This window comes from Heterodontus francisci, unplaced genomic scaffold (assembly GCF_036365525.1).
Source record: "Heterodontus francisci isolate sHetFra1 unplaced genomic scaffold, sHetFra1.hap1 HAP1_SCAFFOLD_49_1, whole genome shotgun sequence".
NCBI classification, from domain to species: domain Eukaryota; kingdom Metazoa; phylum Chordata; class Chondrichthyes; order Heterodontiformes; family Heterodontidae; genus Heterodontus; species Heterodontus francisci.
Window position 1 is genome coordinate 920,449 of NW_027140357.1, and position 6,431 is coordinate 926,879.

Genomic DNA, 6,431 nt, shown 5'->3' on the forward strand with positions numbered 1-6,431 from the left:
ACTTCTCAGTATTCTCCCAATTATCACGCATTCCTTTGCCTTGCTTGACCTCCCCAAATGCATCACTTCACACTTCTGCAGGTTGAATTCCATTTGCCACTTTTCTGCCAATCCGACCAGAACATCAATATCTTTCAGCAGTGTACAGCTATCCTCCTCGCTCTCATCCAGATGGCTTTTTATTTATTTTGTTGTGTACAAACCTCTTGATCATTCTCCTATATTTACATCCAAATTGCTCACATATACCACAGAAAAGGGGACCAGTACTGAGCCCTGCAGAACACCAATGGAAAGAGCCTTCCATCGCCAAATCACCCATCGACAATTGCCCTTTCTTTCCTGGCACTGAGCCCATTTTGCATCCACATTGCTACATTTACCTGGATCCCATGTGCTTACTTTTTGAATTAAGGAGAACATTGCAATGCTGGAGAAAAAAGGGGGCGGTGGCAGTATTGATTAAGGATAACATTACAGTGCTGGAGAAAAAGGATGTCCCAGACAGTTCGAGGACGGAATCAATTTGGCGAGAGATAATGAAAAAAGGTGCAGTTACATTGCTCGGTGTTGCCTATCGGCCACCAACTAGTGGGAAGAATGTGGAGGACCAAACTTGCAAGGAAATTAGAGAGTGGCACAAAAATTATAGGGTATTTTTCATGGGGGGCATTCATTATCCAGATATAGACTGGAATAATAGTACTGTAAAAGACAGTGAGAGGCAAGAGTTTCGCGAGTGTGCTCAGGATTTTTTTCTACAATATTATGTTGCTAGTCCAATGAGGAAAAAGAACTGCCAGACCTGGTTCTTGGGAATTAGGTGGACCAAGTGGATCAATTATCAGCAGGAGAGTATTTAGGGTATAGTAATCATTGTATCATAAGGGTTAGGGTGAATATGGAGAAAATGAAAAAGAGCATTCCTGGTTCAGAATAATTAGCTGGGATAGGGCCAGCTTCAACTTCAAGAGCATATGAATGGAGCCGGGGCGAATAAAGTGGATCAAAAGCTGGCAGATAAACTCGTACCAGTGATACCTTTAAAATGACAAAATACTATTGACGATCAGGTTGAATATAGAAGGTCCAGAGTGAAAGTGAGAAAGCAAATAATAGAAGCAAAGAAATAGCATCATAAGCAACTGCCAGCTGGTATTAAACGGCATCACAAAGTTTTCTATCGGCACCTAAATAGCAAAATGGTGATAAAAGGAGGAGTGGCGTCGATTAGGGATCAGAAAGGGGACTTACACTTGGAGGCAGGGGGCATGGCTGAGATACCAAATGATACTAAGCATCTGTATTTACTGAGAAAGAACATGCGACCCAGGCGTTGTTGAAAGAGGTGGTCGGTCAGACACTGGAGGGGAGGCAGTGGCATACTGGTATTGTCACTGGACTAGCAACTCAGAGACCCATGTATTGCTCCGGGGACATGGGTTTGAATCCCACCACATTAGAAGGTGTAATCTGAATTAAATTAATAACTCTGGAATTTAAAGCTAGTCCAATGATGGCCATGAAACCAATGTCGATTGTTGTAAAAACCCATCAGGTTCACGAATGTCCTTTAGGGAAGGGAATCTGCTGTCCTTACCTGGTCTGGCCTACATGTGAATCCACATCCACAGCAATGTGGTTGACTCTTACGTGCCCTCGAAATCCATTCAGTTCAAGGGCAATTAGGGATGGGCAATAAATGCTGGCCTGGCCTACGACGCCCACATCCCATGAAAGAATAAAAAAAAAACAATTAGACAGTTATATGAACAATAACAATGTGCAGGTTTACAGGGAGGAGAAAGGGGAATGGAACTGAGTATTTGCTCTTTCAGGCAGCCGGTGTGGACATGACGATCTGAATGGCTTCCTTCGGCACTGCAACAACTGTGTGATTTTGTGTACTCTAACCAGTCTGCTATGTGGGAACTTGTCAAAAGCCTTGCTAAATTCCATGTAGACCGCATCAAGTGCACTACGCTCAAAAATATTCCTTGTTTCTTCCTCAAATAATTTAATCAATTTAGTCAAACAAGGTCTTCCCTTCACAAATCTATGCTGATTATCCTTGATGAATGTATGCCCTTCTAAATGGCAGATTATCCCAACTCTCAGAATTGATTCCCACAATTTGTCCACTGCTGAGTTTAAACTGACTGGCTTGTAATTGTTAGAACTAACACTCGCACTATTTTTAAACAGAAGTACAACATGAGCAGTTCTCCAGTCCTCTGACACCACACTTGCATCCAGTGAGGACTGGAAAATGATGTACAGAACCTACGCTATTTCGTCCCTCGCATCGTTTGACAACTTGGGGTACATTTGATCCGGCTCTGTTGATTTATCACCTTTCAAGGATGCTAATGTCATTAATACTTCATCCTCTCTATGTTTATGACATGATATACTTCACACTCCTCTTCCTAATCTAAAATATCTGCATCATCCCCCTCTTTTGTGAAGACAGCTGCAAGGTATTCATTAAGAACCATACCACATATTCCACCCCTACACATATGTTACCTTTTTGCTCTCACACGGGCCCTACGCTCTCTTTATTTATCTTCTGACTCCTAATGTATTCGTACAACATCCTTGGGATCACCTTGATTTTGCTTGCCAATATTTTTTCACGCCCCCTCTTTGCTTTTCTAATTTCCTTTTGGATCACATCCATCCACTTTCTATACTCCTCTCAGCATTCTGTGGTATTAAGTTCTCGGTGTCGACATACACTTTCCTTTTCTGCCTTATCTTACCCTGTAGGCTCCTTGACATCCATGAGGGTCTAGAATTGGCCGTTCCATCCTTTTTCTTTGTGGGAACATGTTTACCTGAACCCCTTGAATCTTCCCTTTGAATGCCTCCCACTGCACTGACACCGATTTGCCTTCAAGTAGCTGTTCAGAATGCACTTCCACGAAATCACTCCTTAGTTTTGTAACATTAACATCGCCCCATTTGAGAACTATCACTCCTTTTCCATCCTTGCCCTTTTGCATAACTATTTTCAAACTGATTGAATTATGATCACTATCACCAAAAATGCTCTGTGACGGCCACACCTTCCCCTTTCCTAGCTTCATTTCTTAATGTTCAGTCCAAAACTGCGCCCTTTCCTCTTGGGCTTGCTACATACTGGCCAAAACAAACTTCTCCTGAATGCTGGCCAAACAAAGTCGCTGTAATATGGCCTGACTTCGCCCCTGCCTCGGCTCCTCTTGCCCAAAACCCTCATTCATGCCTTAGTTAGCTCTAGACTTGACCATTCCAATGCCCTCCTGCTGATCTCCCACATTCTAATCTCTGTAAACTTCAGCTCATCGAAAACTCTGCTGCTGATGTGTTAACCTATATATTCCTATGCCCGCTGACCTACATTGTCTATCCATTAAGAAACGTCTTGATTTTAAAATTCTCATTCTTGTTTTCAAATTCTTCCATGGCCTCACTAAACTATGGGCTGGATTTTATGGGTCCCCATGAGGTGAGGACTTCCAGACTGGCCCTGGTAACCACACCTCACGCACCCTGCGTCCTGGTTCCAGCGCTGGGCCTGGGTCCAAGGCCTCTGCATGACTGATAGCGGCCACCACTTCCAGTGACAGTGCCGATACTGCTGAGTTGATTGGCTAATTTCTCTTGTAGGTGGGAGTCCTATCTTTAAAGTGACTTGCATACTGATGTGAGACACGTAGACAAAATAAAAAAAAATAGATCTCTCTGGGGCGGGGGTGTGGCACGAAAAATCCAAGCCGATGTTCCCCTCGCCTTTCTGGCTCAGCGCTGGGAGTCCTGCTTCCCAGTCGCCTATCTCTGTAATCACCTCCCGCCCCACAACAGATTAAGATATGTGTGTTCATCTAATACTGACCTCTTGAGCACCCCGGATTTTAATCTCTTCACTATTGATGATCGTACCTTCAGTTGCCTGGGCCCTAAGCTCTGTAATACCCTCTGCACACCTCTCCATATCGCTTTCTGACTGTCATACAATCCTTTAAACTCTTTGATCCAGCCTTTGACCAACTTACCTACAGTCCCCTAATGTCACTCCGTGTTTTATTTTGCTTTATAATGTGCCGGTGAAGCATCTTGAAGCGTTTTACTGCATTAAAGGTGCTATATAAGCACATGTTGTTATTGTTGTTTATGCCCATTTCACCACCCTGTCTATGTCCTCCTGAATTCAATTGCTATCTTCCTCACTCTTCACTGTACTTTCACGCTTCATGACTTCTGTAAATTTCGACAATGTGGGCTGAAGCCCGAAGTCTAAGTCATTAATGCATATCAGAAACAGCAGTGGTCCTAGTATCGAATCGTGGGGAACAACACTGTCTCCCTCCCAGCAGTTTGAAAAACAGCCATTCACTACAATGTTGATAAAAGACTTCCTGAAATCTGTTACTGTCCTCATCAATATTTACGGGGGGGGGGGGGGGGGGGGGGGGCTGATTTATTATAAACCTGTTATTACTCATGTTTAATTAAATCCTCGTATTTAATTAGCTTCTCAATCAACTGCTGATTCCAGCTGAAATCCCAGTGTTTTTATTCAATTTCCCAATCAAACCATGGTTATTTAATTTATACCCTAGGCTGAATTTAATGGTCCGTGGAAGACAGGATAAGAGGTGGAGGGTCTCATAGAATGGTGACGAAGACGAGCTTCCCACCCAGAGGTCAACTGAGGCCTTTAAATGGAATTACACTAGCGGTTTGCGGGAGCCCGTCACTTGTGCAGGTGACGAGTAAAATAAAGCTGCCTCCCTGCAGAACTGGGGAAAGCCTCTTCTGTGGGTACTCTGTGGCCCCTTGATGGATCCCTGCAGCAAACACTCCTTCTCTGATAAAAGCCCACGCATTGAAAAAGCATCATCTCCCACCTCCCATGAGCTACAGGTTTGACACCGGCAACCTCACCACACTTACCTGGAGACTGGGACTGCAAAGCAGCTCCCGATTCCAGGACTGATGGACTACCAGCAGGGGTCCCTGCTCCCTGACTAGCCCTAGCTGCAAAACCTCACTTACCTGGGGTCCAAGTGTCCAGCGATGTAACTGCTTCCAGGACTGGTCTTATACTGGCAGTGCCCCCCAACGTCCTTACAGGTTCAGTCGGCAGTGCCACACTTACCTTCGGTATGGTTGTTCACTGGTCTCAAGCCAGCTGTAGAACGGGCAGTGACCCCCGTTCCCTGACTGATCCTGTCTCTCCCAACACACTTATCTGGGATCTGATCTCCTGTGAACGTCCTGGTTCCAGGTCTTATGTAGTCCTGGAAGTAGGCCCCTGTCCTTGACTAGTTCTGAAACCCCGCCGCACTTAACTCGGGCGTGGGGCTCCAGCAATGCATCTGATTCCAGGCCTGGTGCAGTACCGGCAATGGGCTCCATTCTCTGAGTTGCCCCGCTGAAGCCCCTGCACGTTTGGTTATGGGACTCCAGTGATAGTCCAGGTCCCAGGAGTGCAGTAGGTCCTTAAGTGGCCCCAGCTCCCTGACCAGCCCCAATGACACCAAAACTCTTGCCTGGTGTCAAGGTTGTGCAGCAGTGGGCGTAGGTTCAGGCCTAGTGTCGTACCAGCAGAGGCCCTCGCTACCTAACAGGCCCTGCCGACCCCGCCACACTTACATGGACTCTGGGACTCCAGCAATTATTTGGACTGAGGCCTGGCGCAGTATTGACAGTCGCCCTCACTTACCTTGTCTGGCTCCTGTGTCCTCGTCATAGTTACCTGAGGTGCAGGGTCTCCAGGCCTGGTGTATTACGGGCAGTGGCCCCAACTAGCTGACTGGCCCAAGTGTCTTTGCCGCATTTATCTAGGGTCACGGGGTCCATCGATTGTCTCTCACCCAGGCCTGGTGCAGCACTGGCAGTTACACTGCTGCCAGTGGCGTTGCCGATACTACTGAGCTGCTGGCCCCAAATTGTTCAACAGCTTTGGCAGCCGTGATCTCCATCCTTAAAGGTATGTGAAGCACAGAACCAAGCAGTCAATTCCCCGAATGCCATTGAATTTCTGCAGATGGGTGCGCCGAATGCCAGGACGGGAATCCCCTCGTATTTTTGGCCCGTCGTCAGGAACCAGGTGGCTCCACTAAATCGAACCCCCATACTCAAGCAGAAGTTACTGATACAATTAGTAGGTACATACTGACTGCGGCAAGAAATGTGACCCGAACACCATCAAACTGTTGTTTTTAATCCAAACCTGATGTATGATTTCTTGATAATTTCCCTTGTTTACAGTCAACTTGAGGTAATTGAGATTATTTATTTTATTGATTTTTCAGTGGACTCATTTCCAATCATTGCTTTGCAATAATTGAATTCCGTGTTGCCTGTCAATTATCCATACAAGAGCCAAGTGCTGCTGCTGCTGAAAATCTGAAATATAAACATAAAATGCTAGTCATATT